Below are 25,419 nucleotides of genomic sequence, written 5' to 3'. Positions count from 1 at the left end.
AGAACAGCTGAATGAGCTTAGACAGGAAAGGTGATATGGGGTAGAGAAGGAAAGGGGAAAAAGAAAAGTATTACAGAAAACTCAGAGATGGAAGAATTATTGAACAAGGGAAGTAATAAATTTGGCTGCGGAGTAGTAGGAAGCAACAAAAAGAATCCCAGAAACACAGAATTAAATTCAACATACATTTGTTAAGGGTAGAGATGATGTGCCAAACATATTCCTGAATGCTGGGGAATACGGTGTGATAAAATGGAACAAGTACTGAATTTGGGGTTAAAGGAAATGGATGCTGATCTCCACTCTGTCACTACCGCTGTGTGACTTTAAACAAGCCATTTATACCTTTTCTGGACGTTTGTTTCCTTAGCCATAAAGTGAGGAGGTGGAACTCAATGGCTTCTACTATTTCTTCCAACCCTAGACATGAGATTACACTCCAATTCCTGGTGCACAGGGCAGTCTTTACCCCCAAGAAACTCGCGAGCAAGTGGAGGGAATAAGGATAAGCACATCTCCTAGAGCATTGCTCCATTCACTGTGGTCTCATTAAGCCTCACATCGTTTCTACCACCACATCTCGAGCCCCTGTTACCACATCACATCAAGAACAGAGTTATCACCAATAGTAGCATGAACGCTCCCTAACCTCCTATTAACATTGTTTTCCTAATGCTGTGTCTTCTTATAGCCGACTAATGGACTGGATAGGATATCTTTAAATAAAAATACCAGGATACAAAACAAAAGAGAATCAGACGTTCAGAGCTAGAAGGGGCTTTCTGGGACATGATGTAATCCAACTTCTTCATTTTATAGATAAGAAGACAGAAGACATTAAGTAACTTGCATTGATTACTGAGATTTTAAAGTTTACCTATAATCACAGAAAAATACTTAAGAGAAAGTAGACATCATCAAACTAGAATGAGGAAAAAGACAAATTTGTCAATTATGATAAGGATAAATAACAGAGGACAGGAAGCCAAGTGAGAAAAAATTAGTATTTGTTCTAAAGTCCTAAATAGGAGCCAGATGACCCGATCCTAAAGTTACAGCTGTAAGGATGAAGAACTAAAGATATCAAAGCACCTTTTAAATGAGAATAGTCATTTGAAATAACTTTCTTAGAATAAGCTTTTTTAAAAAAAATTATATTTTATGGGATTTTTTCCCACAGAAATTTACTCGTCAGCCTCATTTTTGCTGATTTATACGTTTTTTTAAAATTACATTCCATTGGCTTATTTAATTTATGTAATAGAACACAACAGAAAGATCAATCTATATCCAGATGGCCACTTTAATTCTGCAAACAGAAGATGTACAAGTAGAGTCCTGAGAAGTTCCTACAGTCTCTTCTCATTAGTTCATTAACAAAATGAGCTTAACAGCCAACTGACATTTTGGAAAGCAGGCTGGCCTTGGGCGGTAAGGTATAAGCTTGTTTAAACAGAGGGAAACAACACAGTAAGAATTTGATATCTATTTATCTCTTCTCTCCAACAAGGCAGAGAGGAAGCCATCCACAGGCACTTTTGTTATTTTCCATAAACAGGACATGAAGCATAGTGAGCCTCCGCCCCACTCCCCACTCCCCCGGCCCTGCCCATCCTGGAAGTCTTCCTCTAGATTTGACACTGCGTAGATCTTAATGAAATACATCCATCGTTCTCAGCCTCTCTCTCACAACTTAACCGGTCCATCTTTTTTTTCTGGTCATTACTTTTTCTGATGCCATCTTTCTCTTCTCCTGCACAACTGCTCATTTATAACACGTCACAGATGGGTGACATCTATAATGCAATCATTTTCCTCCATGGGATCATCAACTTCAGTTCTCTGGAGACTATGATTTCATGACTAAGAGCCATATAGTGTCACTGATGTTAAGAGATGGACTTTTGTTTCAGAGGAAAATTTGGGGTTAGTAAAAGAACAGTTCAATTTCCAAAAGGCATTTCAGCTGACTCATCTCCATTCCTTCAATAATTCTGGGTCCAGCAGTAATGTTTAAGATATATGTATGATAAGTTCTATAAATTATCTATCTACTTTCACGTCACAGTCTGTACAGCAAGCATGTTTCTTGAACTTGGTTTTTCCACTGTAAATAGTTGGCCAAGCTCAAGTGATTATGGATCTCATTTAAGAGGCTCTGCAACATCTGGGCCTTGCTGAAACCAACACAACGTTATCCACCAAAATACACCGTCACCCCACCCCACACACACCCCAGGAAGAACTTATCATGTATAGAGAATTCCACTTGCATCTGGAATCTGTACTGAATATCCACATGAAAAAATATTGTAGCTAAAAAACAGCTAACATTTATATTGTGCTTACTATGTGCCCAGCGCTGTGTGTAAGCACCTTACAACCATCATCTCATTAACTCTAGCTACTGTGCCACCCAGCTGCCACCTTTGACAAATACCTTTGGCAAGCATATCTCCTGACTTCATACTAACTGAGGATCAAAGTATTCTGTTGTTACATAAGATTACATATTAAAGTGAAAAAGCACCATGGAGGTTATGTAGTACAACCCCCTCATTTTATTGATGAGGAAACTGGGTCTCCAAAAAGTTAAGTGATTTGCCAAAGCAGACACACTGCATGGCAGCATCAGCATTTGAACTCTGGCCCTTTAAGAAGGACATCAGACTAGATGGCGTCCATGAGAGACCAGTGCTCTCTCCACTGCCCCAGGCCACCATCTTTCAAGGAATTGTGTAAGATTTAGACACATGCATAGGAAAACCTTGTTAGAGCCTTTTACTCTATTTAATCAAATACTTCTTAAGAGTTAAATTGACACTGAGTTGTTTGTTTTTTAATTCTCTGCACCTCTTAGCCCGTTGCATGACTCTACAGATGTGTTCTACTGTTGAATATGGTTTGCAAAATCCTATATTTGCCCTTTTCATAATCTTCATCAAAGATGCCCAAAATGGGTATACACAGTATCTCCATAAAAATGCAGTAACAATGATGTTAGAGTCCAAATGTAATGGCTCTATCATCCTTGACTTTACAAAAATCTTTATGGATCTTTTCTGTTTTTATTTGATGTTTGTCCTCTTTTCCATTTTTAATATTAAAAGCCCTCAGGATAAGCTTTTTCTTCCTCATCAAGCTTCTTCAGATGTGTTTTTCCCTTCCCCTGTTTTTCATTCTTATGAAGTAATAGTTCTTATACTCTTCTTCCACCATTCTCTTCCATGAAATTTTGCAGACAAAATTCTAAGGCACATACACACATCCCATTAGCTGCCACAATTCTCAAGTATTTGCTGACCAAGAAGTTTCGTGGTTCTTCAGTCTCCTTGTCACATCAAGTTATTTAAATCAGTTAAACTTCTTTGGAAAATGGCTATGATCTGTGATGTCCATTTTTCTCTTTTCCACATTTCTTTACTAAACTGATAGTGTCTTCTGATTTCATTAATAGCAAGAATGTAAAACTGATACAATTCAGTTCTTCCAAAAGCATGTCCATTCATCGTATTAGACAAGGATGTTACATTTAGAGTACCAACAGCCTCTCAAAATTTTGTTATTTCTAGGCTTACGCTCACCTGGGATAGCCTTCAAGAACTCTGGGTCACCTCTATGCCACAATAAGTTCATAACACTTCAGTAAATGACATTATCCTAGGAAAAATGCTTTTCAATGAGAATGGAAATATATTCTAAGAAATCATTTTAATGTAAATTATAAATTAGTATTTTCAGATTTAAATTTAATCTGTAACATCAAATTTCTTCTAATACCAAATTGCAGTAATCAAAAGGTTCTATTTAAATATATTAACACTGCTTCTTTTAAAATGCACACCTGCCATCCAATTAACAACAAATCTAATTAAGGCTATCTCAAATTGTTCTGTGAACTAATCTGAATCAAGAGTATAGCAGATGTGAAGGAAAAAAAGTGCTGAGTGGGTGGAAGATTCTAAAACAAAAGAGAATTTGGGGGATCGGTATCCAAGGAAAATAATGCAAATAGACTCATATATGCTAATGAAGTTAATGTAATATCACCTGTATTTCAAGGTTTGAAAAGATACTTTAACTCTGTGCTGCTCCTTTTAATATTATACATGAGCTTACCCAAAGTCCCACACTTTCCCGCTCAATCAAGCACTTTCTTTACTGTTTATCAGGTTCTCCAAATGGCAATTTCCATGGAATGAAACTCTTGACAAAGAGTGCTCTAAACATAACGAACACTGATTGAATGGAATACTGTGCTATAAGAAATGAAGAATATAAAGTATTCAGAAAAGTTTAAAAAGATTTATAAACTGAATCGAAGTGAAGCAGGCAGAACCAAATTTAAAAAAAAAAGATATGATGACCACCACGATGTAAACGGAAAGAACAAAAAAGCCAAACCTGAACACTATGTAATGACAGTAGCAAAGCTAGGTCCTAGAAAAGAGTTTAGAAAATGATATGACTATATATGTCACTATGAATGGGATGGATAATTGTGAAGACTTCACAGGGTGAAGTGCAGGGGTTGCACTCTTCTCGTATTTCTGAAATAGGGAATGTCTAAGGGAGTAGGAGAGGTTTGGGATTTGGCCTTGTGGTGATTCTGGAAGGTCAAAGCCTGGAGCTGTGGACATGCCCTTCCCCCTCTCTCAGATGTTAGCACCAAATAGGAAGATAATGCACTTCCTGTGAGCTATTTGTTCTCTGCTCCAGGAAGGTCTCTCCCCCCACCCCCGCCCCTAACCCCCCATTTCTTCTCCTAGACTTTCAGATGAGTCCTGATAGGGAAAACCTGAATGGACCGGATCCACCTTGGTCCTCGGTCTAGTTTTCGTGCCTAGACTGTAAGCCCACCTCCCAGCCAATGGTGAGAAGGGAGAGAGGTGGGTGGGAATCTTTTCATTAAGAGTATAAATTAAGGCAGGTTCCCTTTTACCCTCCTCCATTATGGAGGTGTGCCCAAATTTTGCAAGGTTTGTAAAATAAATTTACTTTGTTTCTCCTAAAGATGTCTCCTATTATTTGAAAATTCTGTCCCATACAACTATATGACAAAAACTGTTAGGGAAACTGGGCAGTAGCATGGCAAAAATTAGGTTCAGAACAGGATGTGACATCTTATAGCCCCCTCATAAGGTAAGCTTCAAGTGGATACCAGACCAGATACAAAAGGTCTCCTCATAAACAAATTAGAAAAAGAAAGACGACATCACCTGTCAGTGTATGAACAGGGAAAGAGTTTGTGAGCAAGAAAGGGATATTGAGGGTCACAGAATACAAAACAATCTTGAATACCTAAAATTAAGAAGTTTTTGCACAAATTCAAAATGCTCAAACTAGGAGGGAAAAAAATCTTTGCAGCAAGTTTCTCTAGTAAAAGTCTCATTTCCAAAATCTATAAGGAACAGATTTAAAGTTGTAACAATAACAGCCACTTACCAACTGATAAATGGTCCAAGGATATGAACAGGTAGTTCTCAGGAGAGGAAACTAGACATATTAAAAAACAAGCAAACCAATGTTCCAAATCACTAATCTTTCATTGTTGTACTTCGTAATTAAAGAGGACCAAAATGACATCACAATGTCTGGGTCAATGACACTGTGTCCAACTGTGGCTGATCAGATAAATACAAGCTCAGAAGAGTCTAGCACAAGTCAGCCACAAATAGTCCATATGAACTTTTGGGAAGAAGATATATCTAAATTTGCACATCTTGTGTTTCTCTTGAGCTACTGCAATTCTGCTTTGCTCACTGAGCAAAGCACCTTCTTTGATGCAGGTATGCCATGCTGTATGGTCCTGTAGTGTCTCCCATGTCTCACAATCGATACCAGAGTTCTTCAGAGAGTCCTAGAGAGTGTCTTTGTACTGCTTCTTCTGACTTCCGTGTGAGCACTTGCCTAGTAAGAGTTCTTCACAAAATGGTTTTTTAGGCAAATGTAAATTTGGCATTTGAATAACTTAGCCAGTCCATTGGAGCTGTGCTCTGGGCAGCAGAGTCTGAATGCCTGGAAGTTCAATTCAAGAAAAGACCTCAGTGTCCAGTAGCTTATCTTGCCAAGTGATCTTCAGAATCTTCCCAAAGCAATTCAAATGGAAGCAGTTCAAATTTCTGGATGGTACTGGTAGACTGTCCAGGTTTCACAAGCACACAACCTTCAGTTCGATAGGCAGCCTGATACCTCGTCTCTCCCAGAGAAGGCTCTTCTTTCAGTCTCCCAAATGCTGAACACTAGCTCGGGCAACGCGTGCATCAACCTCATCATTTATCTATGTGGAAAGTATACGCCAGGATAAGTGAACTTATCCACAATATTTAAAATCTCTCCATTTGCTGTAACCAATGATTCCATGGATGGATGGTGAGGTACCAGTGAAGAATCTCTGTTTTCTTGCCGCTGTCAGGCCAAAACAGCAGCAGAGGAGCAATCCATGATCTGTTGCATCTCAGCCTCAAAGGCTTTGATGAGTACACAATCAGCTGTGAACAAAAAGTAATGCACCAACTCTCCCTAATCACCAATACAGAAACATAAATTAAAGCATCCTAAGGTCCTACCTCATGCCAATCACAGCGCCAAAGATGACAAAAAAGGAAAATGACAAATGTTAAGAGTGTGGAACTGTGAATAGGTCCAATCATTCTGGAAAGCAATTTGCAATCATACACCAAGTTACTAAACTGTGCATGCTCTTTGACCCAGCCAGACCACCACTAGGCCCATGACTCAGATATTAAAACAAGAGGAAAAGGTGCTCCGGGTACAAAAATATTTATAGCAGCTATCTCTGTGGTGAAATGAACAAACAGAACAAATGACATGAAGGGGATACCCATCAGCTGGGGAATAGTGGAACAAATTGTGATACAGGAACGTAATGGAAATCTACAGTGCTATGAGAATGGAGAAAAAGATTTTCAAAGAAACATGAAAAGACTTGTATGAATTGAGGCTGAGTAAAGTGAGCAGAACCGCAAGAGTAACTTATACTATAAATTAATCAATATTATGAAAAAGAACAATTTTAAAAGACTTAAGAATCCTAATCAGCTAAATGAAGGATCCTGATTCCAGAAGACTGATTGATAAAGAAGGACCCTAACCCTATGAGAGGAAAATAATGGACACAGAATAAGAAATGTACTTCCAGACTCGACCAATGTGGAAATTTGTTTTGCATGACTGTCCTTATGAAGTACAGGGTTTTGGTTTTTTCTTTTTTCTTCTGCTTCTTTCTTTCTCTTTTCAGTTTGTCAGGGAAGGTGGGAGGGACGTTGGATAACTGAAAAAATAAGGTAATTTTTACAAAAAGAAATGAAGGTGATGTAAAAAGCTATCTCAATACAAAATTTAACTTAAAAGAAAATAGACCAAATGCTAGGGCACTCAGGAAACATTTTTAATGATACAGAAACTGCAAAAAAAATTAAACTATAAAACAATCTTATTAAATAAATAACAACATATCTCTAAGCATCAATCCGATGATGTCTCTGCTTAAAACCCTTCAATGGCTCCTCATTTCTGCATTGGGGCCAATTTAAATCCCTGGAAATTGTCTGCTCATGTGACTCATAGTTGCAAGACAGAGCAAAATACAACATATTTGAGCAAAAAGCTGAGTAAAGACTTAAATGAGAAACTAAGGTCATGAACAAACTTTGGCCCCATGATTCTTTGTTCTACCATCAGCTGACGGCCTGCTATACGCTAATGGCAGAGCACTGTAGAGACAGGCCACCCTTCCACATTTGTGTCTATGTCAATTGTTTTTCATTCTACAAACCTCTGCATTTTTCATTACTTCTCAATGTTTTGCTTTACACCTCTAAGCTAGCCAAGAAGGCCTGCAAAATAATTACTTCACAGGCAAATGTCCACACCTGGAGCCACCCAACAGCATCTGAGATCACAGAAAAACTGAATTTCACTTTCTTTCCTTAGCAGATCTTCTGTAGGAGCAATTAGCATTGCAAACCTATGCTTCTCAACCCATTTAACGAATTACAATGACCAAAAATTTTAAAGTTCAGATTTCTTAGTTGAGGTAACAGATAAGACTTTTCTGGGAAGTGACAAAAAGTGATCAGTACACATCAGAGACCAGACTTTTCCCCATACAAAAAAAAGGAGGAAAATGAGGAAGCTTTTTTTTTTTTAAACACTCTACAGCAACCCATTTACTCTTGCAAAAACTATACTGGACACTTATGTGGGGATTTGTAGTGCACTCCCTCCTGAGGCTTCTGCTGACTGTCAAAAACATGCTTCAATAAATCTCATTTGGATACATGTTTTCTACATGGGCTTTCACTCCTCTTCCCTCCCTAATGTGGATGCTGAATTACCATAAAATCTCTCAGACAAAAAGCAGTCGTGGCCAAATGTAGGAATTAGATAAGAGAACCTAATCCATTCTTTTCATTTTAAGGAAAAATCCTATTAATTCTAGGGAAAGATCATTCATTCCACTTTATAACACATGGCCCAAACTCTTGACACTTCCCTAATTTTTCTGACTTTTGTCACTGCTTGCCTCTAGAGGCACTAGGCACCAAACCAGACTATTTAATGTCCAATACACTTCAACTTTCTTGCCTCCACACCTTGGCTCAAACAATTTCCTGTATTTAGCATACTACCCATCCTCAGTCAGTCAACAAGCATTTATGAAGCACCTAATCTGTTCCAGGCACTGTCCTAAGCTCTGAGAATACAAATACAAGCAGAAAAAAAGACAGTCCCTGACTCATGGGTGTAAGGTGTAAGAAGACTAGAAAGGTAGAAGGGGGCAGGTCGTGAAGACAGAGGGTTTCCTATTTGATTCTAGAAATGATAAGAAGCCATGAGAATTTATTGAAGAAAGGGTGGCATCCTGAATTTTTGGAAGAGTATTTTGATGGTTGAATGGAGGACAGCCTAGGGAAGGAAAAGATTTATTTGTGGCAGGCAGACCCAGCCACAAGCTGTTGCAATAGTCTATCTATGAGGTGGTGAGGGCCTGCACCAGGGGGTGGCACAGACAGAAGAGAGAAGAGGTGTATGTAAGTGTACCGCCAACGTGATACCCACAGCAGCTGCTATGAATATGCAGACATATTTCCAGAGCAGATTCACAAAATGTAATAAACTCTCTTCCTCAAAGGCAAAACAAAGATATTTATTCAAATAACAGAAAGCAAAATTTACTATGGTAACAAAAAAGTTTGTACATATCACCAATCCAGGGAGCACCAACATCACAAGTGTTCTTTAAGTAAGGCCTCCCCACAAACAAGTTCCCCCAGGAAAATTCCTCCTCCCTCTGCCCACCAATGCTCACTTCTCTCCTTCGGCTCCGCCTCCTCTCACTTCCAGATCCCCCCCCCCCCCACTACCTTGGGTAAACTCCTCCCACCATGGGCTACAAGTGAGGCTCTGTCACAGGTGAGCTGGGCCAGAGCTCAAAGCAAATCAAGAAGGCCAGATCTTCCTATTCCATTAACATTACAATGAGAGATGTTACAAAGGACTTGACAAAAGACTGGAGATGGGTGGGGTGAGAGGGCTGGTACTCAACAGTGATAGGCAAGGCAGGAAGAGGGGAGAGTTGAAGTGAGGGAGATGAGTTCAGCTTTGGATACGCTAAGTTTAAGACATCCATGGGACATCTAGAGATTTCTGATAGCCAGTTGGAGATGCAACACTGGAGTCAGTAGAGGGCTTACAGCTGGACAAGCAGGTTTGCAAATAATTACTATTGAAATAACTGGAACTATGGGAGCTGATGAGATCAACAAGCAAAATGGTTTTAGAGAGAAGAGGGCCAAATACAGAGTTCTAGGAGATACCTGGAGTTGGTAGGTATGACGTAGACGAAGCTCCCGGAGACTGAGAAGGAATGATCAGATAGGCAGAAGAACCAGGATAGATGAGTGTCATGAAAACCCAAAGAGAAGAGAACATCAGCGAGAAGCAGGTGACCAAGAGCGTAAGTAAGAGGCTGCAGAGCTGAAGAACGATGAAGAGTGAGAAACGGGTGTTAGAGTTGGTAATTAAGAGACTACCTCAGGGAAACTCGGGGAAAAGCAGGTTCAGTTGAATATTGAGGTCTAAAACTAGAGAGTAGTGTTTATATAAGAATCTAAGGAAAGAAAGCAGAAGCATTTATTGTAGACATCATTCCCACAGAGCTAAGCCACAAAAGGTTAATATGGGATGACAGCTAGCTGGGATGGATAGATAAAGGGAGGGGACTTTTTTGAGGATAGGGAAAACACAGACATGTTTATAGGCAGTGGCAGAAACAACCAGAAGACAGAGAGAGCTTGAAGATAAGCAAGATAGTGGAGATGATGGGGGAGGTGAGAGGGGTAATCTCCTGTAAAAGGCAAGATAGAGTGGAATCATGAGCCTGCATATAAGTTTGCTTTGGCAAGGAGAAGGGTGACTGCTTCATGTGAGACAAGAGTGAAGGAGATAGTGGGAGAAGGCATCTGAGCAATGTAAGATGACAAATGCGGGGAAAGGAGCTCTTGGCAAATATCTTCAATTTTTTTTTTTTTCCTAAAATATGAGGCAAGATTTTCAGCTGAGAGGATGACAGGAAGGGGAGCCATGTAAGATTTGAGAAATGAAATGGTTTGGAAGAGTTGCTGTGGTGAGTGGCATAATGAGTTAATTAGGGAAGTGTAAAAGGACTGCCTAGTAGAAGTGAGGGCCCAGGTGAGGTTACCTAACAAATCTGTAGTGGAGTTTTACCCCATTGACAAGATTTCCTGATTTTCCTTTTTTTAGCTTTTTTCAGCAGTAAGTGAATAGCAATGAAGGCAACAGACAATGAGAGTAAACCAAGACTGGGCCTTATTGGGGACAGGATAAGGGGGGCAAGAGTCTCAAGAAAGAGGACACTGTGGCTAGTTCGGGGTGATGGTCTGGGAAAGAACTGAGGACTCAAGGGAGCAGAGGCTACAGTGTGGATGAAAACAGGACTTGGGGTTTGCAAGGGAGAGGGCAAGGCAGAATGACAACAGTCTGTCATCAGATAAGGGAATTTCAGAGTTCACCAACACAGAAGTGTATTTGTGGGTGACAGCAAGATCAAGGGCCTGGCCATCTCTCTGAGGCTGAAGTAGGTCATGGAAATAAGCAAACCAAGGAACTTGGAAGTTAGAGTGTTTGAGAAAGTATCAACATGTATGTATGTATGTATGTAGTATGTATGTAGTACAAGGGCAGGATTTCAAGAGAGGCAGAAAAAGCAATACGAGGACATTCTCAAGGTCTCTCTGAAGAACTGTGGAATCGATTGAATGGCATGGGAGACAATGGCAAAGGGCTGCCCAGCATGGCGTGCTCACATCAAAGAAGGTGCTGTGCACTTTAAGCAAAGAATTACAGTAGCTCAAAAGAAATGTGAGATGTGCCAATTGAGAGCCATCTCCACTCCAGATGTTTATGTAAACTATTTGTGCTGACCTGTGGCAGAGCTTTCTGAGCTCATACTAGTCTGATCAGCCACAGTTTGACACGTTGTACCTTGACCCCAATACAGTGATGTCACTGTGGTCCTCTTTGAGAACAAAGGACAACAACCACTGCATGTGAGCCAGGCACTGAACTCATTGAGGAAAAAAATGGTGTGTCCTGCAGCAGAAAACAGCAACCAGGATCTGACTGGGAGACATGGAGGTCACACTGCCAGGATGGGTCAGAAGAGTGGCCTGACTGTACCTTGGCTTCCCTGAACTGGAGGTCAGCTTTCTGTCCACTATGCTGTGCTGCCTATCTAGCAAAGTTATAGAGGGATAATCACTAGTGAACTAATCCCCGCTAATTAGCACTAGACTCTATCATCCACCACACCTGGACTAGGGCAACATCCTACTGGCTGGTCCCCCTGCCTCAAGTCTCTCTCTACCCAGCTGTTTATATCATCCCCCCATTCAATAATCCCCACTGGCTCCTTTTCCCTCCAGGATCAACTATGAAGCTCCCATTTGGCTTTTCAAATTCTTCATCACCAGGCCCTCTCTTACTTTCCCAGTCTTCTGATGCCTCCCTCTTCCCACAAACTCTGCAAACCAGTGGCACTGGGTCAAACCCACACATGACAATCCATCTCCTGCCACGTCCCCCATGCCAAAGATCTCTCTCCCTGCTCTTCTCCGCCTCCTAGCTTCACTGCCTTAAGTCTCACTTTCTTCAAAAAACCTTTCCAAGTCCTCCATAATCTTCTTCACTCAGATACTAATCCCACTTGTGTGTGTGTGAGCACAACATGTTTTATTTGTACACAGTTGTTTCTATATTCTCTCCCCCTTCAGGCTGTGGGCTCCTTGAGGGCAGGGACTGTTTTTTGCCTCTCTTGGTAGCCCACAGGGCCTGTCATAGTAGTTATTTAATGAATTTGAATCGATTTGACAAGATTTAGGTTCCACAGACTGCTAGCACCTCAAAAGAAAATGATATCAATATCAAAGGAGATAATCCCTAAGAAAAATGATGAAGGCCTTAAGAATTTCTACATCAATGACCCTTTTTACTAACATACTGTGAAAGTCAAATATGAAGTGAAAGATGTCTGATTCTGCTATCGAACAATTTTGTCCCAAAAAGTCCCCCAAAACCAAATATTTCATTTGTATTTATACTTTCCTATACATTTATACTTTATTCTTTGACCAATCTAAGAATTAGTACAAGTGCACTTACAACCTAAATTTTGTCAAATATAAGATAAAATAACCTTTTTCATCATTTTTAACTTCATTTTTCAAAACAGTTCCAAATGAAATTTTTTATGCCACTATTTATTATGAAATGCTGGTATCTGTTTTAAAAGTGGAAGCATCTGAAGTGACATTTTTCGAAGTATAAATTAGGTTCAACAAACAAAGGATTTCTCTACTTCTTAGATATCTTTCTTTTCCACCACTCCCTATGTTGTAAATGCTATTATGGGAAGCATTATATTATTTATTCACACAACTTCCCTAGCATCTTAGCACAGTACCTTGCATACAGCACAAGAAAATATTTGCTAAATTCACATCTATGACAAAATATTAAAAGGAATAGTGTTTTTTTAAGTTTAAATGACTAACAAAAAGGGCTAGATGCAGGAAAAAATATATCCTGTTGTCCCTTGACAGCAATGACAAAAAAGTTTTCTTTTTTTCCTGTCACAGCCATAAAAATGTGCAAGCCTTATGAATGGTTTGTTTTGTTTTGCTGCTAAGTATAGCCTCAGAATTTCTCTATCATTCACTATTTCCATGGGAATCACAGTTTTATTTTTTTTTTTTACTAAACAAAATTGCGCTTATTTAACTCACCTAAAGTGTAGCTACTTATGATTTCTGTTCTACTTTGTCTGTGGATCATTCCTCTGCAGTGTCCAACGGCAGTCAGCCAGCATGTTTGGACTCCATGTGCCTGGCATCACTTTTCCACTGTGGAGACTTCTCGATGGAAGCATTCCCCCTGCTCAACACTGAGAGGACCTAGGGTTTCCAGGAAGAAGTCCAAATGTGAGTCCGTGAAATGGCTCTTGAGTGATACGTCACATCCCATTATTTTATAAGGCCTTGAGAAGATCACTAACAATTTCTCGTTAATTTTTTGCTCTGCAGTTTCCCAAAAAGTTTTTGATTGCTTTTAAAGAATGATTTCCATGCAGCTCCTCCAAATTTATTCAACTGTTCTTCAAAATGTTTGTCTTTCATTACTACTCTCATTTGAGGACCCACAAATACTCAGGTGCGCTGATCTTTGGAAATTTATTTTTCAGAAAAGTAAAAATTGTATTTAGACATTTTGATCCATCACCTTGACATTTTTTTCTCAATGCTCAATAATGAATGGAAAGAGAACTCTTCATGACTAAGCAGTGACTGGCTTACCGGGAAGGGGGGAAGGGAATAAGCATTTATTAAGTACCTACTATGCACCAGTTACCCTGCTGAGGGCTTTATAAATATTACCTCATTTGATCATCACAGCAACCCTGTGTTGTAAGAGGTATTATGATCCCTAGTTTACAGTTGAGGAAACTGAGGCAGACCAAGTTTACATGATTTGCTGGGGGGGGGGGGGGGGTCACACAGCTACTAAGTGACAGAGGCCACATTTAAACTCAAAATCCTGGCTCTCGGGCCCGTGCTTCATCCCCCGCCACCCAACTCTCACATTTTTCTGTCCTGAAATTAGTTCTTTCCTTCTTTCCTTCGAGCCCAGTGTTTTTTAATGCAGTGGGGTTTTTTCTGTCAGTCAGTCAACAAACATTTATTCAGTACTTAACTCTGTGCCAAACCAGGCTGTTTCATTCCAAAATAGAGCAGCACTCTTTGGCAAACCTAAATTGTAATACTAATAAAAGAGCAATCGTTTCAAATGCCCGTGAATATGCCAAGAACACAGCACTTCTCAAGAAAAAATTTATGTTTTAAACACTTTAGCACAAGAGATCCCATCCTTTTAGTCTAACAACTAAAATTTCAGTTGGATTTTCTTAAAAATTAACAGTTCATTTAGTCGCCTGAGTTAATAAGGGCCAATGGACAGAAAGGTTACTTCAAAGAGGATCATTACTTTACATGTATCTATTTAGCACATTAAGCCTCATCATTACAATCCAAATTATCAGGTTTATATTCTTCATCCAAAATCCATGTAGAGATCATTTTCCACGGTGTAAAACAGATCTCATAGCTAATGGCTGATCTGGATATTGTAAGTATATTACTAACCAGGAAAACAGTCTTTTTGCTCTCCCCAAATCATAGAAACCTCCAACAATATGTGACAAGACCCCTATATCCAGCTAATTAATATTCTAATAAAAGTGACCACGCACTAGTAAGGGAGCCAAGCCATATGCTCATCACCTAACTTAGAAACCGAACAGGGTTCATGTTTGCTCAACAAAGACTAAAGTTTCACATCTGAAATATCAAAGCTGACTCAGGGCAGACTTAACAAAAAAACAGTCAAATGTGTGACAGAGTTAGGGGGGAGTGAGAATTTAAGATAAGCCCTGAATCTGAGAAGTACAAAGCAATTGAGACAACAGCATTAGAAATAATAACTTCGTTGACCAGTGACACCTAGAACACACACAACTGACAGAACCGTGGGCCAATGCCCAGTTTCACTGCCTGGCTGAACACAAGGGAACATGCGCCAACTACACAACACACAAGCTGAGACTTCACAAAGCAGGCAGGGAAAAGTTACCTAATGACTTCTCACCACTCTCCTACCAAACCATATTTTATTAGTGATTCAAAATGAAAAATTTTTACCAAAAGTCACATAACTCAGTGTAACAACAACGTGGCTAGCAGCTGTTGTGGGGGTGAAAGACCAACAACAACAGCACACAGGAAAGCTGCTAGCACAGGTCCTTTGATCTGCTTTTCTAAGGAAAGTAACTTTAAGGGGTTAACAATCTCACTGTAATCAAACATACATATATAATTCACTTAGTTCAGGGGAAAAAGTCAGCACCCTGAACTTCAGAGCAAATACAAACAGAAATTACAAACAGAGAAAATATAAACTGAGCAAATAACACAAATCAGCAGACAGGCTTCTAGCAGTCTGACAAAAACTATACATATATAGTTACCAGAGAGAAGCACCAACATCTGAGTTTTCAAAGGTGGGGGGGTGGGGGGGGGGGAGCGCAGGGCAGAGCTCCTTAATGGCTACCCAGAGTCTCCATACCAATACTCTTCCAATGAGTGAGCCCCAAACAAAATGCTAACCTCTGAGTTTATATACCCTTCTTAGGGCCCGAGGGATTCGCACCTAATCAGAAAAGGGTGTGGGCCTGGGACTTAGCACCTAGCAAGACTTAATCAAAGGCACTTGATTACTTTAGCATTCTAAAAGAGAAAACAGTAAAAAAAAAAAAAAAAGTCCCACCTCAATTACCAATATACTCAGTAAAAGGGGGTGATACATGGTTGTGCTTTTTAACATAAAAAACTACCTCCACACAAAACACCTAGAAATTTCCATATGACAATGTGTACCAAACACATACATACCTGAACATTTAAAATCGACTTCAAGGGGGCGGAGCCAAGATGGCGGCTGATAAGCAGGAACTAGTGTGAGCTCCGTACTGAGTCCCTTCAAAAACCTATAAAAAATGGCTCTGAACCAATTCTAGAACGGCAGAACCCACAAAACAGCAGAGGGACGCGGGGCTCCAGCCCAGGACAGCCTAGATGGTCTCTGGGTGAGGTCTATCCCACACGGAGCTGGGAGCTAGAAACCGAGTGGAGCAGAACCCAGCCTGAATGGCGTGGAACATCCAGACCAGGAGCCGGGCGGAGGGGGCCCTAGCGCCCTGAATATGTGAGCTGCGGCAGTTACCAGACTCCTTAACCCACAAACACCAAAGACAGTGGAGAAGGTTAGTGGGAAAAGCTGCAGGAGTAGAAGGAGTTCGTGGTTTGGCTTCCAGCCCCGCGGGCAGCGGAGGTGGGGCAGCTACAGCCATTGTTACTTCCGGCCCCAGGCCCACCTGGTGGGAGGAATTAAGTGGCGGATCAGAGCAGGAGTGCACAGCCTGCCGAAGATCTAAGCCCAGTTCGGGTTGGGGGTTGAGGAAAGAGCAGTGCTGGTGTGGCAGAGCCAGCACATCCCCCCAAACGTGGAACATAGAACTCTCTAGTCTACAAGCAGTCATACCCCACTGAAAAACTCAAAGGTCAAGTTAGTTGGCTGAGAATATGGCCAGGCAGCGAAAACGCGCCCAGATTCAGTCTCAGACTTTGCATTCTTTCTTTGCTGACAAAGAAGACCAAAACATACAGCCTAAAGAAGTCAATAAAGTGCAAGAGCCTACACCAACAGCCTCCAAGAAAAACATGAACTGGTCCCAGGCCATGGAAGAGCTCAAAAAGGATTTGGAAAAGCAAGTTAGAGAAGTAGAGGAAAAATTGGGAAGAGAAATGAGAAGGATGCGAGAAAACCATGAAAAACAAGTCAATTACTTGCTAAAGGAGACCCAAAAAAATACTGAAAAATACACTGAAGAAAACAACACCTTAAAAAACAGACTAACTCAAATGGCAAAAGAGCTCCAAAAAACCAATGAGGAGAAGAATGCCTTGAAAGGCAGAATTAGCCAAATGGAAAAGGAGGTCAAAAAGACCACTGAAGAAAATACTACTTTAAAAATTAGATTGGAGCAAGTGGAAGCTAGTGATTTTATGAGAAATCAAGATATTATAAAACAGAACCAAAGGAATGAAAAAATGGAAGATAATGTGAAATATCTCATTGGAAAAACCACTGACCTGGAAAATAGATCCAGGAGAGATAATTTAAAAATTAATGGACTACCTGAAAGCCATGATCAAAAAAAGAGCCTAGATATCATCTTTCAAGAAATTATCAAGGAGAACTGCCCTGATATTCTAGAGCCACAGGGCAAAACAGAAATTGAAAGAATCCATCGATTGCCTCCTCAAATAGATCCCAAAAAGAAATCTCCCAGGAATATTGTCGCCAAATTCCAGAGCTCCCAGATCAAGGAGAAAATACTGCAAGCAGCCAGAAAGAAACAATTTGAGTATTGTGGAAACCCAATCAGAATAACCCAAGATCTGGCAGCCTCTACATTAAGAGATCGAAGGGCTTGGAATACGATATTCCGGAGATCAATGGAGCTAGGATTAAAACCTAGAATCACCTACCCAGCAAAACTGAGTATCATGCTCCAAGGCAAAATATGGACTTTCAATAAAATAGAGGACTTTCAAGCTTTCTCAGTGAAAAGACCAGAACTGAATAGAAAATTTGACTTTCAAACACAAGAATCAAGAGAAGCATGAAAAGGTAATCAAGAAACGGAAATTGCAATGGACTTACTAAAGGTGAACTGTTTTGTTGACATTCCTACATGGAAAGATGACAAGTATGATTCATGAAACCTCAGTATTAGGGTAGCTGAAGGGAATATACATACATATATGTTTATGTATATATATGGGTGAATGTGTATGTATGTATACATCTATGTGTGTATGTGTATATATATATATATATAGAGAGAGAGAGAGAGAGAGAAAGAGAGAGAGAGAGAGAGAGAGAAAGAGAGAGGGAGAGAGCGGACACAGGGTGAGTTGAAGATGAAGGGAAGATATCTAAAAGAAATAAAATCAAATTAAGGGATGAGAGAGGAACATACTGAGAGAGGGAGACAAGGAGAGATAGAATGGGATGGATTATCTCCCATAAAGGTGGCAAGAGGAAGCAGTTCTGTGGGAGGAGGTGAGAGGGCGGATGAGGGGGGAATGAGTGAACATTGCTCTCATCAGATTTGGCCTAAGGAGGGAATACCATACATACCCAATTGGGAATCTTACCCCACAGGAAAGAAGAGGGAATGGGGGGGGATAATGGAGGGGAGGGCAGATGGGGGTGGAGGTAGTCAAAAACAAACACTTTCGAAAGGGGACAGGGTCAAGGGAGAAAACTCAATAAAGGGGGATGGGTTGGGAAGGAGCAAAATATAGTTAGTCTTTCACAACATGAGTATTGTGGAAGGGTTATACATAATGATACACATGTGGCCTAAGTTGAATTGCTTGACTTCTTAGGGAGAGTGGGTGGGAAGGGAAGAGGGGAGAGAATTTGGAACTCAAAGTTTTAAAAACAGATGTTCAAAAACAAACAAAAATGTTTTTGCATGCAACAAGAAAATAAGATACACAGGCAATGGGGCATAAAAATTTATCTTGCCCTACAAGAAAGGAAAGGAAAAGGGGATGGAAGGGGAGTGGGGTGACAGAGGGGAGCGCTGACTAGGGAACAGGGCAACCAGAATATACGCCATCTTGGAGTGGGGGGGAGGGTAGAAATGGGGAGAAAATTTGTAATCCAAACTCTTGTGAAAATCAATGCTGAAAACTAAATATGTTAAATAAATTTAAACAATTTAAACAATTAAAATCGACTTCAATGAAGGAATGAAAAAGCACTGATTAAGCCCTTCACACGACTCCAACATAGTGATGTCATTCTGGTCCTCTTGAGAACAAAGGACAACAACCATGACCACACTGCCACCTATCATCATGCCTTGCACAAACTAGGTGCTTAATAAATGCCTACTGATATGTAGTACACAGCATACCCTTTTCATGATTTGCAGATGTAAAAAATGAACAAAATGGAATAGGCATGGAAAGAGGGCACTGTGCCTGTGAAGACTCTAAGCAGAAAAGAACTGTCCAAATTAGGAGTTGCTTATATAACCTCCAATAGTTCCTGGGGATTTCCAGGTTTTGAAGCATGGATTCATTTTGCATCATATTCCTTCATGAAATAAACTGAGGACACTAGTACCTAGCAAGATTTTAATAAATGATGAGCTGAGTAGTCTGGCAGCCTCTGAAGACTTAAGGGCATGGTCCTTTTGAGAAGGCTACCATACCTTTCAAACAGATTTGAAGGAAAATCAGGCTGAGCTGAGGTTTAATCACTCAAAGGGAGTTTACAGAATCCATACAATTCTCAAAGAATGTTAAGACAGTACAAGCCATTCTTGATGGAAAATATTATAGCCTCAGTTCTGTATCTACTAGCACTTAACACAGTGCCTTGCACACAGCAGGTGCTTAATCAACATCTGCTAACTGACTGTGAGACAGGAAGATTCAAAGATCAGGCTGTCTTTTCATGAAGTGACACCCAGAGTAATGGACCAACTTCTAGCATTATAAAACAATGGTGAGAATTGCTGGGCTCTGGAAGGTATGGAAAAGATATTAGCCAACCATACATATCATCACACTAGCAACAAACATCAATTAAAAGCACTATCACCTGACTAACTTACCAAGGAGAAGAATGCTAGAAAGACAGTCAACTAAGTACCACCAGCAGGGATAGAGGGAGAGGAAGAGTTTGCCCAGAGATAATTTACAAGGGACACAAATTAAGCTACCAAGCTAATTTACGATCATGGTAACACAAAGATCTCCAGGAAAATGAGATCAATTCTATCTTTAGACCAGTTAGAACTTTTACAAATGATTGAATGCCATCTCTACAGAGCTCAAAATGTGTTCACTGTAGTGTGGGACATCAAGAATCCAGGGCTCAGAACCTGACTTCATCCCAGCTCCCTGACACCTAAAAACTGTGACAGCTGGGAAAGTTCTGTAACCCTTCTGAGCTATAAAGTGGAGAAAAATAAATGTCCTTCCCAGTGCTGGGGCGAGGATCCAATGAAAACCACTGGGTAGTACATAACATTTACTTTTGGACTCATGGAACAAACAAAACACATTTAATCTCTCTTCCATGGCATAGTCCTTTACTTCAACAAAGTCATCACGTCCTCGCTAAATCTTCTCCTCTACAGGCTTGATATCACCATTTCCTCACGCAGCAAAATCTCAGAACCCTTCAACATTCTGTGTGTTGGACAAACTCTGTAATAACCACAACACCAATTATAGGAAGTCCAAAAAATCCTCAGAAATCAAGAGGATGTTGGAAATGCCACATTCTGCATAGTAACATAGAAACCAGGACAAACATTTGATTCCAAACACATTTAATTTGGTTATAATGAAATTAACAATTACTAGAATGTTTCCTTTGCTTCAAATTTACAAATCATCTTATTCTACTTACATCTAATTAGGCATGATCCTTTTATATGATTTCATTTATTAAAATAAATGAGAACAGTCTTAAACTTCATAATCAAAGACATCCCTATTTCGACATGCTCTATGCTCTGAAAGGATTTACAAAACATATATCATACAGTAGGATGATACATATAAAGCTATTTTAATTATACTATCTAATATTACTAAAGCAACGTTAGGAATTTGAATATGTAACTTGATACCGTCAAATAATTCTAAGCTTAAAAATGGCACAAGCAAGCTAGAACATTTGTTGTAGAAGCTAGTTTCCTAAAAGTTTATCAGGCTAGTGATTAAAAGTTAACCTTTAAGCCCAAAAAAGGAAATATATATGGAGTTATCAAACTCACAATGTCTTAGCCAAAGGCACGTTAATTGTATCACAGTCTCAAACATAAACTTCATTATCAAACAAACATAAAGCTTTTGGCATTAAAGCCCTTCCCTCTGGCTCCCACCTATTTCTATAACTCTGTTAATCCATCACGCCCTTTCACACATGCTCCAATGCAGCCAAAATGGGCTTCTGCCTGTTCCTTCTAGACCATGCTTCATCTCTGCAGCTCGCCACTTGCTGTCCCTAGGGGCTAGAAAGGACTCCTTTTTCACCTCCACCTCTTAGGATCCCTGTTTCCTTTAAAACTCGGTTCAAATGTTACCTCCTACATGAGATTCTTTCATGAGCCCTACTAGCAACAGTATCCCCTCTCCTCCAAATGACATTGTATGCATTTTAGAAATACTTATTCAGCCAATCCTCAACATTCTCACATCGGCAACTGAGCTCATTCGCAGCTATGCAAAATAGAGAAAAAATGAGAGGCCTGATGCAAATTTATATCCACAAAAAGGAAGAAAGTATTGATTAAAGTGTTTGCGCATCCACTCCAAAAAGTATTAAATTAACCTCTCAAGTGCAACTGAAAAAAATGGAAATGGAAAAGCAGCTGTGTATGGGTAAATGAAATGGTGGTTATCCCTGGCCTCTCTTGGGTACTGGGCCCACGCTGGAGTTCTGAGCTGACAGAAGGCCCCAGGGACTCTTCTGGGGCATGTGCCTTTCATCAGGAAAACAGTTCAACTACAGAGCCAAAAAGTAGATCAGAGATGGCAGGTGTTGCCCCGTTCCCTTTCTTACCTTGCTGTTTTTTCTGATATTCCCTCCCTTCTGGGGTTGCCTCTCCTCTCCCCTGCACTTTATGGGTTATTCCATGGTTACTGTGTTAGGAAATGTGCATATTGTCAGAATTAAGGTTTGTTATAAAGAACTGTCAGTATAAAAGTGTATTTTCATCAATCTCTAGCAAAAGATTACAGTTTTGGGTGGTCACAGGAACCTAACGCATTTCCCATAGGTTCAATGTATCAATATTTGCATTTTTTGACTTGTCCCTTTTTAGGAATGTTACCCTGCAAAAGTTGAGGACTGACTGTACATGTACGTTATTACTACTAATAGAATATAAGCTTCTTGAGGGCAGGGAATACTTGTTTCTGTATGCCCAACACCTAGCAATGTGCTTGGCACCCAGGGACAGGAACAGAGATAAATGATTCCACTGGTGTAGGGAACTCCCTCTTCCAAGGCAGATCAGCACTGAGGCCAAGATGCCTTGCCCAGGAGTACAGAGCCAGGACTTGTTAGACATGGGAATCCCTGGCTTTCAAGCCTGGCTCTCTAGCCACTACCATCACTCTGTATCAACCTTCCCGGCACACAGTAGGGGCTTAATACTTAATGCCCAATTTACAAACTGTCAGATACTGCAGCCTACAGAAAAGCTATCTCATCCCAAGCTTCTCTTCTCCAAGATAAATATCCCCAGTAGCTTCAATTTGATCCCTGTGTGGTATGTAGTATTCTCACTATCCTGGTCAACCTCCTCTGGACATGCTCCAGATATTAAAATTTTATTATACTTTCCAAAACACAGCATTTAAAACTGAATACTTCCAATACAGTCAAACCATGGCAACATACAGCAAGATCACCTCCCTGTTCGAAACACTATACCTCTCAATGCAGACCGATATTACATCAGCACTTTTGGCCACCATCTCACAGCATGAATTCCTATGAAGGTCACCCACCAAAATCTCCAGATTTCATTCATTAGAGCTGTTTTCCAGCCATGCCTCCCTTAATTTTTCTTGTGCAAACTGAACTTTTTGAAACCAAGTATAATGAGAAGAATAACAGTATTTATATAGTACTGGAAGATTTGCAGAGCACTTTACCAATAGTATTTCACCTTATCCTCACAATAACCCCAAGAGGTAGGTGCTATTATTATAGTCTAGGACTATCATTTCTATCAAATTTCACCTTATTAGGTTAGATTCAAGACCCTTACTGTCATCTAATACTCCAGCATCCTAGCTTCATTTAATCTAAAAATTTGATAAGGATGCCAGCTATGTTTCCATCTAAGTAACTTCATCAAAATATTAACCAGAGCATGGCCAAGGGCAGACTTCCTGAGGCACTCTACTGTAGATCTTCCTGCAAGCTAGTATCAAACCATTTACAATTGCTTTGTAGGTCTGTTTAGACATTCAACTAGTTCTGAATCTACCTAACCATACTACCATCAGCAGTAAAATAATGCATACATGAGAGGGGAGCAAATGCGAAAATGTCATCTACTAGAGAGAAGAATAGCTTAAACAGAAAAGATGTTTGAAACAGTCACCATTCCTTTGCCGAAAGGAGTGGCAGCAGACCAAGTGTCAGCAAAAAAAATCGATAATTTTCCAGCAGTACTTCCTAGAATGAAAATAAGGACTGGGAAAATGGATGGTGGGTATTACCCAAAACGGAGGATTAGCAGGGTGGAAACAGAGAAGGAAAAATGGCAAAGGAATCAAGTGTGAAAGACGGTGAATTATCAAAATAGCCAAGACTGAAGTCAAAACATGGGGCAATTAAATGAATGACAAGGAAAACACCTCAGGAGTACAGGTCACACTGAAAGAGAAAAAGCAAATTCAAGATTGGTCAGGTGGTACAAGAGAAACAATGGCAAACCACTGCAGTATCTTTGCCAAGACAACCCCCTGGACAGTTGGATCACGGAGAGTCAGACATGACTGAACAATGAGAGAAATAAGCAGAAGATTCTAGTCAGAGAGAGGAAATTTCTTAGAAACACAAAAGTTTCAAATAATACTCATATCTCATATGTGACCACTCTCTTTGGCTGACTGAAGGAGACTGGAAAAGGTGGTCAGGAATTGAAAGGGAAGTCACCAAAGTATAAAGGATTAGGGTGGAAAGTACTACCAGCTCCATGCTGAAGTCACTGAGGAAGGTCAGCGGATGACAGTGATAAGCATCGAGCAGATGGCATGACTTCAAAGGGAAGCTGTTGAGGGCAGCTGTCAGAAGAAGGTAGCCAGGCATATGCAGACTCCTCCTCTTGGCTCTGAGTTAAGGGGCTTGAGAAAAGGAATGGCCAGAACTGGAAAAGATGGTTAAGGGAGGAACCCAGGCTTCAGGAAGTAGAGATCGAAGATGAATGGGAATTCTTAGGGGGCAGAGCTGAAGGATTAGAGTGAAAAAGTTAAGAAATGGGAAAATGAGAGTTAGAATGAAAAAGGAAGGATGGGGGTGGAGCCAAGATGGCGGCTGGAAAACAGGGACTTGCGTAAGCTCCCCACCAGGTCCCTCCAAAAACCTATAAAAAAATGGCTCTGAACAAATTCTAGAACTGCAGAACCCATAAAATAGCAGAGGGAAGCAGGGATCCAGCCCAGGACAGCCTGGATGGTCGCTGGATGAGGTCTATCGCTCACGGAGGAGAGCGGAGCCCAGCGTGGGCGGTGGCAGGACCAACCAGACCAGGAGCCGGGTGGAATCAGTGAGCTGTGGCAGTTACCAGACTTCTCAACCCACAAACACCAAAGACAACAGAGGAGGTTAGTGGGAAAAGCTGTGGGGGACAGAATGGAAGGAGTTTGCAGTTCGGCCACCTGGGGTTGGGGGGGCAGTAGGGGTGGTGCAGCTACAGAACTACAGCTGCAGTTGCTTCCTGCCCCAGGCCCACCTGGTGGGAGGAATTAAGTAGCAGATCAGAGCAGGAATGCACAGCCTGCTTAAGATCCCAGTCAGGTCCTGGCTGGCAGGAAGTAGGAGTGCTGGCGTGGCAGAGCTGGCTCTGAAAACAACAGCACAGCCCCTCAAGCTTGGAACAAAATACTCTTTACTCTACAAGCTACCCTGACGACAAACTCAAGGGTCAAGTAAGTTGGCTGGGAACATGGCCAGACAGTGAAAACAGACTCAGATTCAGACTCAGACTTTGGAATCTTTCTTTGGTGACAAAGAAGACCAAAATATACAGCCAGAAGAAGTCAACAAAGTCAAAGAGCCTACATCAAAAGCCTCCAAGAATAACATGAACTGGTCTCAGGCCACAGAAGAGCTCAAAAAGGATTTGGAAAAGCAAGTTAGAGAAGTAGAGGAAAAATTGGGAAGAGAAATGAGAATGATATGAGAAAACCATGAAAAGCAAGTCAATGACTTGCTAAAGGAGACCCAAAAAAATATTGAAGAAAACAACACCTTAAAAAACAGACTAACTCAAATGGCAAAAGAGCACTGAAAAGCCAATGAGGAGAAGAATGCCTTGAAAGGCAGAATTACCCAAATGGTAAAGGAGGTCCAAAAGACCACTGAAGAAAACACTACCTTAAAAATTAGATTGGAGCAAGTGGAAGCTAGTGACTTTATGAGAAATCAAAA

At 40.5% G+C, this 25,419-nt stretch overlaps 1 protein-coding gene across 5 annotated transcripts in view; it reads right to left on the bottom strand.

The window, feature by feature from the left end:
- The window catches only part of EVI5 (ecotropic viral integration site 5), a 204,482-nt gene that overhangs the window by 154,927 nt on the left and 24,136 nt on the right, over positions 1 to 25,419 (bottom strand). For 4 of the 5 annotated variants that reach the window (XM_036754609.1, XM_036754608.1, XM_036754604.1 and 1 more), the window contains exon 2: positions 13,329 to 13,496. The exons of the other annotated variant lie outside the window; for it this stretch is intronic. The gene's annotated coding sequence lies outside the window, so the exon portion shown is untranslated. The remainder of the gene's footprint in view (positions 1 to 13,328; positions 13,497 to 25,419) is intronic. 5 annotated transcript variants of the gene reach the window in all.

The sequence above is a fragment of the Trichosurus vulpecula genome, chromosome 4 (genome assembly GCF_011100635.1).
Source record: "Trichosurus vulpecula isolate mTriVul1 chromosome 4, mTriVul1.pri, whole genome shotgun sequence".
NCBI lineage: Eukaryota > Metazoa > Chordata > Mammalia > Diprotodontia > Phalangeridae > Trichosurus > Trichosurus vulpecula.
The sequence above is the reverse complement of the archived record's forward strand: the minus strand, read 5'-3'. Positions and strand labels throughout refer to the sequence as shown.